The sequence below is a fragment of the Cebus imitator genome, unplaced genomic scaffold, assembly GCF_001604975.1.
Source record: "Cebus imitator isolate Cc_AM_T3 unplaced genomic scaffold, Cebus_imitator-1.0 Scaffold441, whole genome shotgun sequence".
Classification (NCBI taxonomy): Eukaryota; Metazoa; Chordata; class Mammalia; order Primates; family Cebidae; genus Cebus; species Cebus imitator.
In genome coordinates this window covers 502,338-518,229 of record NW_016107756.1, presented here as the reverse complement: position 1 = coordinate 518,229, position 15,892 = coordinate 502,338, and positions in this window count along the sequence as shown.

The following is a 15,892-nucleotide window of genomic DNA, read 5'->3' as shown; positions in this document are numbered from 1 at the left end:
CATGATGTTCGCAGGTGCACAGGTGCACACACGCTCATATGTGCACATGCAGGCTGGTATCTGCAGGTGTGCACACGCACACACAGTTCTAAGCTCGTGCATTCCTACGAAACCCTTTCCCCCTGCACACCAGGCACACACCCCTCTACACACACCATCCCACCCTAACAGCATTTTTCTCCTCTCCATCGGGAGCTCTGTTTGACTTCTCCCATCTCCTGCCTTCTTTGTGCTCCTCCCTGGACCTCTCCCTGCCGACCCGGGTCCCCCATGTGACCCCCTTCTCTTTCCAACCCCTGTCGCTGGAGGCAGAGACTTTCTTCCTAGCCTGTCCCCAAATGCCCTGCCCTCCCAGCCTTCTGAGGCCTATTGTCTGGGCCTCCTATCTCTGGGCCTCCCGCGGGGGCCAAGGCTTTCATCCTGGCAGACAGACCTGCCCGCCTGGACACTGACCCAGGGAAACCCCATTTTGTCACCAGTCTGACCCCCAGCTCATCCCTAGGGCCTCAGAATTGGGCCGAGGAGGCCAATCTGTGCCCAGAGCATGAGCCTCAAAGGGCTCCTTGGCCCCCTTGGCCTCCAGCTTCCCCTTTAATGTGAAATATAATTATGTGTCTGCACAGCAGGGAGGCTGGCTGCAGGATTCTAACCAAGGAGGACGGCTCTCTGGCCCGCGCCCAGATTGCTGGCAGCTCAGAGCAGAGTGATCTGCAGGTCCCACCAGCCCAAGGATCCTGGCCCCAGGCAGCTGGTGGGTGCAGTCCAGGCCAGCACTCGCTGACCTCAGTCTGCCCTGGGTTTGGATCCCACCTCCTCAGCTAACTAGCTTCGGACACAGGTCACTTCACCACTAGCACCTCCGTTTCCCTGTTGTCAGTACAACTCACTATCCTTATGGAGCTGCAGCAAGAATTAAATGAGATCAGTATACCTAAAGCGCTCAGCACTTGACCTGGGGTCAGACAGTCAAGTTGAGCACTCAATATGTGCTGAGTTCTGTGCTACAGCCCCAGCTAGAATGATTTCATTACCACTGTGGCCCTCTGAGGGAGATAAGCTCATTGGCTCCATTTTACAGATAAAGGAACTGAGGCACAGAGGGGTGGTCACTTGCTTAATTACACAGCTACCGAATGGTGGAGCCAGCACTCAGAACCAGGTGTGTCCCCAACTTAGACCTGCAGTGGAGAAAGAAGGGGCATCGCGGGAGACTGGAGCCCCCGCCCCGCCCTGCCTGGCACACTGTGTCCTCGTTTCCTCCTCCTCCTGGGAGAACAGCCTCCCAGGGGACCGAAAGCTCTCAGGAAACTTCCTCCTTCTCCCTCCAAGTGACCAAGGAGGGAAATGACTCAGCTCCCCACCTGCCCCTGCTCTGTGTCCCAGATGGGGAAGCCCAAGCCAGTGCAGAAGAAGCCTCTCACCAGCCCTGCTCCCACCTTCAGAGACCACTCAGCTATCCCAAGAGGAATGGGGCCTGGGACACCCCTCCCTTGAAGCCTTACTCTGCGGGCCCAAAGAGGGGCAAGGGAATGGATGGGAACACTTCAGGGCTCCTCTGGGTCTAAGATTCTGACAGCTCCTGGGACAAGGGGCTGTGCCCAGGGCATCCTCAAGCCTGGAACACACACACCCACCCAGTCCCCCCCAACAGGGCCCCTGCCTAGGGGACGCCACCCAAGATCACCACTGTAAGGCAGGCCAGGTCTCAGCCTGTCCCCTCTCCCATCCCCAGAGCCATTATCAGACCCATTTCACAAAGAGGGCAAGTGTCTTGCCCAAGGTCACCCAGCAGAGACGCAAGCCTGACTCCCTAGGCCACTGTCCTTGGGCTCCATGTCCCACCCTCCCAACCCAGTTGCAGGGTCAGAGTTCAGCTCTTAATTGTAATTGCAACCCATGAGCAACCATTACAGGACCCTCAAAGCAAAGGGCGTGGTCCTTTGCCAGGCCACTGGGCACCAGCCTCCCTCCAGGAGGGGCTGGGACACAGAGAGGCAGGGATGTGGGCAGATCTCTCTCTAGGCAGCTCACACATCTGCCCCAGGGCTCCTCACCTGGGCAGAGGGGCTCACGGCCCTCCCGGGGTGTGCCTGCAGCCAGAGTAGGGGACATCATGCCCGCTATATCGTGGAGGGGGCAGTGTCGAGAGTGGCCAGGCGGGGCCAAATGGACTGAGCCCAGTGCCAACACTGCCCAACAGGGGACCTGGGACACGTCCCCTGCTGACAATTCGCTTCCCTCTCTGTAAAATGGCGGTGACAGTGACAGAAATGGCGGTGACAGTGACAGCCGAGGCCGTGAGAGCAGTAACTTCCCCGGCACAGCCATGGGAGTAGCCAAGGAGATGAGCAGCAGTCGAGTGTCCCACCACGCACACACCTTCCCAACGCCCTGAATTGTGTGCCCTGGACCTGGCTACCCCTTGATCCCGGATTCTTTCTTCCCCTCCAGGATGGGAGTTTCTCCAAGACAGGAGTGGGACTGAGGCTTGTTTGCATCCCAGTCTCTCCCAGCCTCGGGTGGGCATACTGGCTGCTCAAGATACCTTTGCATATCTGAGTGTCCTCAGAGCCACAGGCCCAGGAGGCAGAAGAGCTCCTGGGCTCATTTGGAATCCCGCCTTTGTTTTCAGGAAAGCAAGGCCCAGAGAGGGGAGGTTGCTTCTGTGACCACTGAGCTGTCCAGGGCAGGTGTCCCAAAGGCTGGGTTTGCTGCCCTGTGTGGTGGAGCCCCAGAGCTGCAGCCTCTTGGCAGCTGCACCCAGTGCTCCCAAAGTCTCAGCATCTCCTTCCAGCCAGGAATGCCTCCTCCCCAGAGCCCACTGAGACTTTCCCTGTTCACCCTACACCCTGGCCTGGCTTTGGCCCTCAAGTCCTCACACTGTCAAGATGTGAAATGAGCTCTCAGCACGCCCAGTTTCACCCTTCTAGGAGGGATAGCCAAAGTCCCTGAGGCCGCAGACAACCTCTCCTCAGCCGCTCTCTTCTGAACACACTGGCTGGCCATCCAGGCCCTTGGACACCAGCAGCCTGATTCTGTCGCTGGGCCTTGGTGCCTGCCTCTGTCAGGAACACTGTCCCTCCAAACTACCCTACACGAAAGGGCAGCTGCGGTGGCATGTCCGCGAGAGGCCTGCCGACCACCAGGACTCACCTGCTGTGCCCAGCATGCATTCTTCCCGAGCTGGCCACTCTCTGAAGTGTCTGGCTCACTGGTATTCCCCACCAGCATGGCACCCCCGGGAGGGCAGGAGCTTGTCCTCCAAGCGTGTCTGCAGGCCAGGACCTGGCACACCAAGGGCATGCCATGAGTGCAGACCAGTGCTAACAGACCCAGCTCGGGAACGTCTCAGCCACGAGGGTTCTCCCACCCTCCTCTCTCCGCACAGCTTGGCTGTCATAGCCACTCCCAACTCCACCTGCACCGTCACAAAGCCACGCTGGCCCCTGCAATCACAGGCTGTTTGTCAGCACAAGCCTTGCCCCCTCCTCCAGGCAGGCGGCCAGGGTCTGGGTCTCACTCGGCCTCCCATCCTCACCCATCATAAGGCAGGCGGGAGGCTGGGTGCTGGCCAGTTCCAGGATATGCACTTCTGGTAGGGTCGCCTTCCACCTGAGCCGGGTCCACACCCTACCTGGAAAGGTGAAAAGAGGATCTGTCACTCAGGCAGGGAGCCTCAGAACAGAGCCCAGTTCCAGCAGCCCCGCCCTCAGTCCAGTCTCTTTCCTCAACACCTTTTGTCACTAGACACTCTGATGATACTAACAGCAAAGGTGACGAGGGTCGACGCCCACCACGCACCAGGCAGGCACCAGGCTGCAAGCTAAATGCCAACCTGCACCACAGGCCACGGGCAGATGCACAGAGAAATGACGCCTGGGTGGATAGAAGCACTCGCCCCAAGAGGACACGGCTGCCCGCAGAGCACAGTGGGGATGTGGCTCGAACCCGCACACAGTCGCACCCACATGCGCACGCGCAGCGCATGCACGCACGCCCTCCCCCTGCCTAGGTGCCCGAGGGCCCCTGGCTGACCCTGCGGTATTGATCTGAGGCACACGGAACCTCAGGAACGGTTGGCGGCCCTGGAAACAGGACACTGAGTCCCTCCTGCCCCGTCAGGAAGCAGGCATTGATCAGCTGGGCCTGGAGCTGGCCGGTTGACTGATTTCCCGTGTGTGCGCCCGCACTCCCGCGGCCCCGCCCTCTGCTGGAGCAGCGGCTGGGAGGAGGATGCGCTAACCGCGGCCCGGAGGGCAGCCGCCAGGGCCAGGGCTCAGGCCAGGACGTTCAGCCGTGCTCCATCTGGCATCTCCTGGCCAGGCCTGGGTGTCAGGGTTTCTGTCCTGGCGAGACTTAGAGGCATGCGAGACGCTAGAGTCCGCCCGCATCCAAGCTGCTCTTCTGAGAGCCTTGCTCTTGGGGTCTCCCTCCTCCTACACCACACCCTCTACCCTATGTTTGCTGCGGGCCTGGGGCAGCCCCAGGGCCCAGGGGTGGGTGAGTGACCGAGGTCTGGCTGTGAGCATCACCGCAACTGGTTGAGGAATGGACACGATTGAAGCCAGCCGATGAGAATCAGCCCTAGGACTTTCGCTGGGTCGGCAGGAAAGCAGGAGCTGTATTTTCCAGGGCTTCGGGGCTGTCCAGGGGCCCCGGGACACCTTTGCCTCCACGTGGGGTGAGTCCACATGAAATGAGACCCACCCCGAGAAAGCAGAGCTGAGATATTGAGAGAAACAAGAATCTGGGCTGGTCTTTGGAGCCCCTTAGATGCATCCCTGGGCTTTTTATTATAAGCCAAAACCATCCCATTTTTAATTTAGGAAATTTCCAACAGCCTCAAGGGGCTGCTGGTGGAGGCAATGGATGTAAAAAGACCAGTAAGTCCTCCAAAATCCCCTCAAGCCTTCTGAAGCTCTCTCTCCTTTTCTGAAACGGGGCGCATGAGAACCCTGTCTGGCAGAGCCATGTGGGGACCACTCTCTATGGTATGTGGGGGGAGCGTTTCATCCCTCCCTGCCTCTAAAGGGACAGAGCTTCCAGGAAGGCGGGCAAAGCCTGCAGGCCCCAGGAATAAAGGGCAATAAAGAGAGGGAGGGAAGTGGCTGCAGCATCTCTCAGAGTTAAAAATAGCTTCCCCAAGGAGGCCTCCCCGCCGGGATAATCCGGCCAATTATCAGCCCCTCTCCACCCTGGTGGGCACTGCCTGCCTCCTCCCTGTCCCCACGTGGGGTCATCACTCCGCAGATAGGACCTCTGCCCCAGTACCAGCCCCATGACCCTCCTTCCTCGTGGGGGCAGGGCCGCAGCCCTCGGCCCAGGACCCCTCTGAATCGGGCCTGACACTGAAATAGAAAGGTCCTGACAGCAGTGTGAGCTGTCCAAAACACACCGTACCCCCAACACATGCAGAGAAAAAAAAAATCAGGAGGCAGCGTGGGGCCTGTTGCGTGACTCTGTTTATGTTAAGAAAAACAACAGATTTGCTCCGCAAAGAGAAAAATCTGGAAGTTTGGAGACAAATTGTTGGTGATTGTGTCCTCCTGGGACCTTCTCCTCTTTCACTGCTGTGCGGAGGAAGGTGTCTACCTGTTTCTCCGGGGCTCTGGGCTCAGGCCCACCTGGTGAGAGCCCATGCCTCCCATCACAGGTGAGAGACGTGGGCAGGTGGGCAGCCCAGCCTCACTCGGCCCTGAGGAAGGAGAGTCGTTTGCACTCTGGGCGTGTGGGCACATCGTACGCTTTCAGGGCTGTTTTGTTTGCATTTTGTACAGCAAGCATTTATTGCTTCAGCAATTTTTTTAAATCAAGTTATTTTGTAAATGGAATAAAGCCTGATGACCGGGCAGTAGGGTTGGGCAAGGATTCCCAGCCCTGGGAAGGCCAGCCTCCAGGACCTGCCCTGCAGCTCAGCCCCTGGCTCTGGGCTCTGTCGAGGCCTCTGTTTTCCCACTGTCCCCTATCCCTGTGGTCAGGCTGGACCTCTCGGTGTGTCTGCTCTAGGCTTCCAGAGGAGTTTTCAGTTCTGTGCCAGGAGCTGAGCAGACCCTGGGAGTGACCCTCTTGGGACCTCTGTCTGTGAAACAGACCTGCACTTCTGAAGGCTCAAGGCAGCACTATGCTCGGACCTCAATGTGCCAGGGTCTGGTCTTCCAAGGGAGTGGCGCTGGGGGCCGAGTGTGGGCTGGGATGAGCCAGGGCCAAGCTGGGGGCAACCACCGAGGTCACCTTGGTCCTAGGAAGCCAGAGCCACAGAAACAGGGCTGGAAGGCTTGTCAGACCAGGGCAGCCTCCGTGGGTGTCTGGCACCTGGCCTCTGGCCCTCTGGGGCAGGGCTAGAGGGCTGGCTTGGCCTGGCCACCTGGGACCAGGAACCAGCTGGGGCCAGAACTCTTTATGGAAGCACCCACAGCCTGGGCAGCTCTCAGGGACAGGGGCCAGGAAGGAGGGAGACGATTCCTAGGTTCCAAGCCTTTGCCTTCTCCTTCAAAGCCTCAGTTTCCTCAGCTGTAGGATGGGTGTGATGCCTGCTGGGCGGGTACTGCTTCACATGCAGTGCTATTTACAGTGCCCAGCACCAGGTAGGCACTCAGATTCCACTGGAGGAGGGAATCAGTGATGCAACCCTCCTAGGAGATGACATATGGGAGGCAACCCAGCACAGGGACTGGCACACACTGGGTGCTCCCTGGAGAGGCCTCCTCCCAGCCTCCCTGGATGCCCACCCTCCCAAGCCATCCAGTCGCCTCCTCTGGGCACCCACAGCCTCCTGGGCCTCCCCACCACAGCTCCCTGGGGACATTGTTCCTCTCTGCTTCTGCCCCTTCCTCATACTGAGGGATCCTCTAGGGCAGAGGGAAGCTCTTCCCAGCCACATCCCACCTCTGGCCCCTGCACCCTCCTCTCCACCCACGCCAGCACCATCCTCAGCCTCCACACCAGCCTGGGGGCACCTCTCTGCCCACAACCTAAACCCTGAGGGTTCAACCACAATCTAGGAACAGCTGGTTAAGCTAAGAAGACACATCGCCTATAAACCCAGGAGTTCCAGGTCTAGGAATTTATCCCACGACACCTGGGGACTCACCTAGAAATAGCAGCAACCTGCCCAGTGTCCCCAAGGAGGCAACCACGAGAGCGCACATGGGTGCAGGGAGCAGCCCCCCTGTGAAGGAGCCAGGCCCAGGCTCCAGAGCCGGGGCAGTCGCCTCTGGCCTCAAGAGAGCAGCACCCAGCCCTTGGTAGGTGCTCGAGAAATATCTGTCGAGCGACTTAATAGAAAACGTGCTCTAAGGCAAAGTAAAGGTACAGTGCAGAGGAGTATAGTTCACTGGACGTTTAAAAAGTGCATATGTACACACACACACACACACACACAGGTGTGTGTCTGTTGGTAGAATATTCTGGAAAGAGATGCCAGAAACTGGCCACCGGGAGGGCAACTGGGAGGTTAGAGGGAGGAAGAGGGGGCCAAGATGTTCTCTGTAGGGCCATCATAGAGCTGAGAGAAGAGGGAGGCTCCCCGTCCTACGGGAGGCTGGGTCAGGCAGCCCACCCTTCCTGCCTGTCCTGAACTCCTTTCTCACAGGGTTCCCTCCCTCTCCCGACTCCCCGTAGAGCTGCTGAGCAGGCCCGACCCCATCTTGTCTGTGGTGATTAATAAACACCCCATGATGGCCTGAATCTTGCAGAAGCTCCAGGGAGCCGGGTGCCTCTGCCTGGACAGCCTTGCCCGCTACCCCTGGACCGGGAAGACTTGCTGGCAGTAGGGACGTGTGCAAGGCTTCCCCGCAGGTCCCTAGGACCCACCTCCGAACCCTTGCCTACACTGTCCCTCGGTCCTGAGTGCCCATGATACTCTTGTCTTGGACCATTTAAATCCTCACCCTGGGTTTGGCGCAGGTCCGTGCTGAGGAATTCGGTCCCAGAGCTGGAGGAAGCCCTCTCCCAGGCTGGTCCATCCACAGTACGGGGACAATTAGTATCTACTCCATTTAAAATCCATTAACCTACCTAGAAATGGGGATGATAAATATAGAACCCATTGTAAATCCACAGAGCCCAGCTCAGCCCCAGGGAATGTCCCTCTGTGAACACAGAAATTGAGCAATGACCCTTTAAATGGGTCAAATATGCATTAAACCCCACTTGTGTGCCAGGCATTCTACGGGGGAACAGCACAGGCTCTGGGGGCAGATCAGCTTGGGTTCAAACCCTGACACCATCGTTTGCGAGCTGTGTCACTTTGGGCAAGTCACTTAGCCTCTCTGTGCCTCAGTTTCTCCACCTGCAAAATGAGGACAATGGTGGCTGCCTTTCAGGGCTGGCCGAAGGCTGTGTGAGGGAGGCCCTCAGCCCAGCATCTGCTGGCTGCGGCTCTTCGCCGTCATTTACTGCTTGTGGCGCTGCTGCGGCTGCTGCTCCTAGCGGGAAGCTCTAGAGCTGGGGAACGCCAGGATGGAATCAGGGGTCTCTGCGGGTGAACGGGAAGAAGTGCAGGCCAGCCTCCAGCTGAAATGTGGCCTTTTCTTCCACGGTGGACTGAGACGGCAAACCCGCAGCATCAGCGCGCCTGAGGCTGTCACCAGCAGAGGCCATAGATGTGTCCACATCCCAGTCTGGACTGGCAGATGCCCCACAGGTCTCTCACGTTTGTCTCTGGGTGAAAGTGACAGGTAGGCTGAAACCCGCCAGGCAGTCCCGCAATCCTATCTCCAACGCGTCGTAAGGGAAGGGCGCACACAGTTCAACCCATCACACACGTGCCATTTCACCATTTTAGCAACTGGCTTCCTTTGGAATCCTGGGTGCTGCTGGATGCATTAAACCTTGGATTCTGAAGAGGAGTCAGGAAAAGTCCAGCCCCCTCATAAGGATGGCAACAGGCGGTACTGACCACTGACCCCCTGCTCGCTCCAGCCAGTCCTGGCCCAGTCACCAGGGCCTTACATGTCCATCTGCACAAACTCCAGCATCTCTATGACCCATCTAAGAGGTCAGACCGAGAAGGGGGTGCCTGAGCCCTGGGCCAGGGGTGCGTCATGGTTGGGGATACCTCTGTCCACCTCATGTCCTGGGGAGGCCTCACACATTCACCCCCAGAACCTCAATTTCCAAGTCTGCCTTGAGAGCCCTCCCACCCCCGGCTACAGGGGTCACTCCCTAGCCAGCCTCCTGGCCGGGTCTTGGATGCCCTTGGTTACCCCAAAATCTTCTCCAAGTCCACCATCTCCAGCCTCCTAAAGCTGGGGAAAGCAAGCAGTTAAAATAAGAGCTGGGGTGGGGTCAACCCCCCCCAGTCGGGCTCCCCAGGCCTGAGTACCGGGAGGCAAGAGGGTAGGGGTTGTCCCCAGGCAAGGGGCTCTCAGATGCCGGTGTGGGGGGGGTGCATGGAGAAAGCAACCCCTCCTCCCATCCCTAAAGCTGGCAGTCTGCTGAATGCAGGTTCCAACACCCCCTGCTCTTAGGGAGGCCCCCCATCTCAGGTGTTCAGCCCATTCACGCTCCATTCCCCAGGCAGCCTTCCCACTTAGATCTCCATTCCCCCAATTAGAGCACTTTTTTGTCAATTGACAAATGAGGGAAACCGAGGCACAGAGCAGTTAAGTCCAAGGTCACAGAACTGTGAAATGGCCAGCTACAGAGAACACGGCCAGAGTGCCTCACTGCATTCCCAGCTGGAGGAAGCGCTTGGAGGGTCCAAGTTCCCCGGCTCTCCGGTGTCTAAAGGGCCGACCAGCATGGCCAGACTGGGAGTATGGAGTCCTGGGGAGGAGAGAACGCCGAGAAGAGAGGGATGGTGGCAGGAGCCAGGGAGGGGTGCCCAGTGGAACCAAGGCCTCTCGGAGGCCGAAGCTCAGCCTCTGTTCTTTGCAGAAGAAAGAACAACCGCCCTACAATCCTAGCAGATCAGAGGGACGCACACTGCAGAAGGAGCCTGGCCCACACACGCTCCAGGGCTTCTCATGCCAATCCTTGCCTAGGTCTGATTGAGGCAGCCACCAGCTCCCTGAAGTCTCCACAGGGGAAACCAGGGGCGGATGGAAGTGGGGAGGCAGGCTGAGTCCCCAAAGCACCCAGGACAGGGGCTGCTGCTTCCCGTCACATCACAGCCTTGGGGAGCCAGTTACAACCGGCTCCCCCAAAACGGGGAGGTAGTGAGCACTCCATCACAGGAGATGTGCAAGTAGCCAGGACCCTCTGCCCCTGAGCAGCAGCCTTGGGTGTCTGGGTGGGGTGCTCTGTTCAGCTTGCCCCGTGTTGGCTGGGGTAGGAGATGGACAGCAGAGATCAGGCCCGTCTAGGCGCGGCCACGAGGTCAGTCCCAGAGTTGGGCACCATTGTCCTGGGATCTGTCCTGGGCCTTCGGCCGAGCCAGGGCTTAGACGCAAAATGGGTGCAGTGAGGGAAGCAAGATGGGGAATTTGGGGCTTTGTGTCAGCACATAGCTCCCACTGGGAGAGGCAGCTGCCCCTCCCCCAAGCCCCATGCCCAGGCAGGACTTGCAGCCTCCCAGTCACAGCCCCCACCCCCAGCATTGTCTGGGGAGGCCATTGGGAGCTTGAGGAAGGATTTTTATCCTTTTGCTTTTGACACACTTCCACTTTCCACCTGGCTATGCCCTGCACACACTAGGGGCTCCTGCCTGGAGAAAAACTTGGATCAACCAACTCTTTCCAAATGGAAAGACAACGTTTTGCAAGGCAGCGGGGACAGTGGCACAGGCTGCGCTGAGCCTTCGAGTGCAGTCACTTCCTGGCTCATGCCTCGGTGTCCCTCCTAAAGTCTCCTTCTTGCATTTTGGAGCCCGAAGCTCCTGGGGTCTCAGGGCCCAGATGGGGGCTGAGGAAGGAGCTGTCTGTCTGCCTGGGCCACATGTGCTCCCGGGCACCTAACGCCAGCCTTTGTCTAGGTCTGGTTGAGGCAGCCACCAGCTCCCTGCAGCCTCCACAGGGGAAAACCAGGGGTAGATGGAAGTGGGGAGGCAGAGCTGAGTCCCAAAGCACCCAGGAGAGCTGCTGCCACTTCCCAGCACGTGGCAGCCTTGGGGACCCAGTTGCAACCTCTGCGCTAACCCTCCCATGACCTCAGCTCCACCGCAGTCTCCAGGCACCTGTTACCTTGAGATCTCACCTCCTGTCCCTCTTCCTCCCATACCTCCTTGTGATTCCTGAACACACCAGTCCTGCCTACCCCAGGGCCTTTACACTTGCTGCTCCCTCTGCCAAATACACTCTGCCAATAAGCTCACTCTTCTACCACCCTCAGGTCTCTGTTCAAATGTCTCTTCTCAGGGAGATGCCTTTTCTGGAAATCTTATTTAAAACTTGCCCTTCCCAGCCTCTCATGCCTTCCCCAGCACCTACCCTGTGGCTAGCGCTTTCCGGCCACCTTCTCACCTACGGCCCTAGCTTCCCATAAGCCAGCTCAGATTAGGTCACCAGTTTTACCTGCAGGCCCCAGGCTGAGGCATTAAGTTTGTGTCCTTTGTAGGGACATGGATGAACCTGGAAAGCATCATTCTCAGCAAACTGACACAAGAGCAGAAGATCAAACACTGCATGTTCTCACTCATAGGCGGGTGTTGAACAATGAGAACACATGGACACAGGGAGGGGAGCATCACACACTGGGGTCTGTTGGGGGGAAATAGGGGAGGGACGGTGGGGGGTGGGGAGTTGGGGAGAGATAGCAAAGGAAGAGATGCCAGATGTAGGTGATGGGGAGGAAGGCAGCAAATCACACTGCTACGTGTGTACCTATGCAACAATCTTGCATGTTCTTCACATGTACCCCAAAACCTAAAATGCAATAAAATAAATAAATGGAAAAAAAAACAAAAAGACCTCCATCTGCAGGGCTGGCCCCTGCACCACTGCCCTTGTCTGGAGCACAGGCCCTGGGAACCATGGGGCTAGCTGGAAAGGGTTCCCCTCATCTCCCGTGAATCATGCCAGCTGCCCTTCTGCCCACACTGCTTTCCCTGTGGATGGTGCTGCCACCAGGTGCCAGTGTGGTGTGAAGGGCTGTGGGTGCGTGGCTCCCCCATCTCACTTCTCTGGGACCAAATGTAGCTGAAAACGTTATATTGAAGCCAAGAGATCTCCTCAGAGGCCTCCTCCCCAAGAGGAAAGTCAATAGGTGCTTCAGAGATGCCCACACTGGGTGCCTGTCCTCAGCATATGCCTATCTATGTGGGGGAGACCCCACACTGAACAGCAAGACAGCTAAGGGCTAAGCTCACCTGAGTATAAATCTGGCCTCAACCTCTCCTAAGCCATGGGACCTTGTTAAGTCATTTTATGACCATAAGACTCAGTTTTTCCATCTGTAAAATGAGAAAAGAAATGGCTCCCTCAAAATGTTGTAATGAGAATTCTAAACGAGATTGATACATAAAGTACAGACAAGGCACACAGAAAGTACTCAATAAATAATTTATTAGTATTATTATCATAATATCCTAACCATCTGTACACCCATCCAGTCACTGATTGATCCTTCCATCCATTCTTTCACCCATACACACATCCACTCATCTAACAACACATTTGTCCATCCATCCACTCATCTCCCCATTCACTCATCCACTCATTCACCCATCTGCACATTCATCTATCTGCTTATCTATTCATTCCTCCCATCGTTTATCCATCCACCCATCTATGTGTCTATTCATCCATCTGTCCACTCATCCATCTGTCTGTCCACTCATTCATCTGTCCACTCATCCTTTCATCTATCCATCCATTCATCCATTGAGCCACTCCTCCATCTGTTCATTCATCTATCTGCTCATTCATTCATCCACTTTTATCCATCCATCCCTTCATACATCTACCTGTCCACTCATCCATTTATCCACTCATCTATCCATTCGTCCATCCACTCATCTACATACCTAACTATCCATCCATTCATCTGTTTGTCCATTCATCCATCATCTATCCATTCACCTAACTAACCATTCATTCACTCATCCATCTACCCACTGATCTATTCATCCAACCCCCATCTGTCCATTCATCCACTCATTCATCCATCCACCCATCCATCTATTCATCCACTGTTCATCCATTTCTCCATCCATCTGCACACCCATCCATCCAGTCATCCATTGATTCATCCATCCATCTAACAATTCATCCATCCCTCCATCCATTCATCTATTCATCCATGTACCCATCTATCCGTTCATCCATACTTCAATCCATCTATACATGCACTCATTCATTCATCCATCTACTCATCTATCTATTCATCCATTCATCTAACCAACTGTCCACTCATCTGTCTATCCATCCGTTCATCCATCCACTGATTCATCTGTCCTCTCACCTTTTCATCTATCCTTTCACTCTTACATACATCCACTCATCCATCCATCCATCCATCCACTTATCCATCCCCTCGTCCATCCATCCATCCATTTATCCATCCACTCATCCATCCATCCATCCATCCATTTATCCATCCACTCATCCATCCATCCATCCATCCATCCACTTATCCATCCCCTCGTCCATCCATCCATCCATCTATTTATCCATCCACTCATCCATCCATCCATCCATCCATTTATCCAACCACTCGTCCATCCATCCATGCATCTTTTCATGCATTTGTCCACTCATCCATCCATCTACTCATTTATCTGTCTACTAATCTGTCCATTCCACTGATTCATCTGTTCACCCATTCATCCATCCACTCATTTATTCATGCATCCATCATCCGTCTCTTTATTCATCTATCTGTTCATTCACCTCTCCACTCATCCATCTGTCTGTTCATCCATCTTCCTATAAGTTGCCTTTCTCTGCCATTTACAGGATGGGCTTTCTCACTCATCTCTCACTTCCAGAGACTTTTCTAGCACCTGACCCCAACCTTCCTAGTACAACTCCTCTCTCTGTCCCCCATTGCTGACACAGTCAAGCCCAAACTTCAAACCTGGCTGGATATTCACCTTCTACACTGGACCCACCAGAGGCCTCAGGGCTCAGGTGGTGGAAGAGGAAAAAGGAGGGGGTAGGGCCGCCACCACCCCCCCCCAGCCAGCCCTTACTCTCCACTCAGCCAGAGACCGTGGAGCAGGCAGCCTGCCCTGCAGGTAATTAATCAATAAACCAATCATTGAAGTAATATTAATTTGGCACTCACTTGATGCCAGGCACTGTGCCCACTACTGGGGAGAAGACAGTGAACAAAACAGAATCCCTACCCTTGTGCAGGTGGAGTTCTAGCTCAGGAGAGAAAGAACAAACAAGCTGAGTGAGGAATTAGAGCATAAGGTGTTATGGAGAAAAACGGGGGGAGGGGCTGCACTGTTAGGTGGGATCACTAGTTTCACTGAGAAAGACCTGAAGAAGGCATGGAGGAGCATGGTGGGGACAGCACCAGGCAGAGGGAACAGCACGTGCAAAGGCCCTGAGATGGGACTGGTGTGGGGAGCTCCAGGGACAGCCTCTGTGGCTGAGCAGAGGGAGTAAAGGCAAGAGGGGTGGAGTCTGGGGGGGCTCAAGGCCTTGGGGAGCCTTTGCTTTTGTTTCTGGAGAGGGTGGATCCATGGAAAAGTTTGACAGAGGGTGACCTGAGCCGATTCAGGTGTGAAAAGGCAGAGAAGAGGCTCTGGAGCCCCGGGCTCCCCTGCAGGCCCTCAGGGTGGCTGGCGTGCACTTGCACTCTGGGATGGTCCCTGGAATGCGTCTGCCTCCCCCACGGACTGGAGGTGCCTAAGGACAGAGACTGCGTCTGCATCCCCAGCACTCAGCAGGGGCCTGGCTACGGAAGGCAATGGGAAGCATTTGCTGAGATGAAGGTGGGAGAGAAACAGATGATAAGAACAAGAGAATCCGTGAGCAAAGGAATGAATGTGCTAGTGAGTGACTGAGGCCACAGGCCGGGGGCTCCCCCCTTCTCCTCTTTCCAGGCCTCTGGGTGCCCCACTCCCCACCTGTTAAACTGTATAATCCTCCCCACCCAGAGCTCCGAGGCCCTGGTAGTCTCAAGCTGCCGCTCCCAGCCTCTACGGGCCTTAGGTGACAGCGCTGGGGGTCCCCGCTCCAGCTGGGGGTCAGGAAGTCTCCATCCACTCCAGCAGCTGCAACCAGACACCTGGTCCCTGAGGCTAGGGAAGGCAGTGGAAAGGACTCCAAGGGGACCCCACCCTTGTCTAGAGATGCCGGCCTGCTCCCCGACCCCCCACCCCCCACCACTCCCTCCCCAGTGCCATCGCAGCCACTCTCAGGAACTGCTCAGCCTCAGTAATGGCAGCTTCTTCCTCCCTGGAGGCCTCATCTTGGCCTGGGGACCAGGAGGACAATTAGCATTAGCGTCTTCATTTCACAGACAGGGAAGCGGAGGGCCCCCTCCCCTGCCCTGCTGGTCCCAAGCCCCTTTCAGTGACCCATGTCAGTCCACCTCCCCCTCCTCAGTCCCATATGTAGCTGTGAATACGAAATCATGTTTTCAAAAGTTAGTTTGAAATTTAACATTTTCAGTGTAAAACAGAAACAATACTGTCATGTTCTGTTTTGCCTCAGCCCAGGCTCAGGCTATGCTGGGGGCCCGAGCGCTCCCCAGAGCACCCAGGGGAAAGGGCCCCTACCCCACTGCTGTGGAAACCTTCACTTCAGAATTCCTCAAGTTTAGCCCAACCTCCATGAAAGAGATGCGTGGACCTAGCAGCCTGGCAGGGGCTGATTTACCCAGGGACCTGCTGGGGACTCCCTGTTGGGGCGAGGTAAACAAAAACGCTTTGCTGCAGAGGAAGCAGTTGAACCAGGCCAGGAAGGAGGAGACAGAAGGCTTTTCAGCTCTGAACAGAGCCAAGGTGGGGCGAAGCATAGGCCTGGAAGCAGGAACCTGGCTGGATGAGCATGGGGCG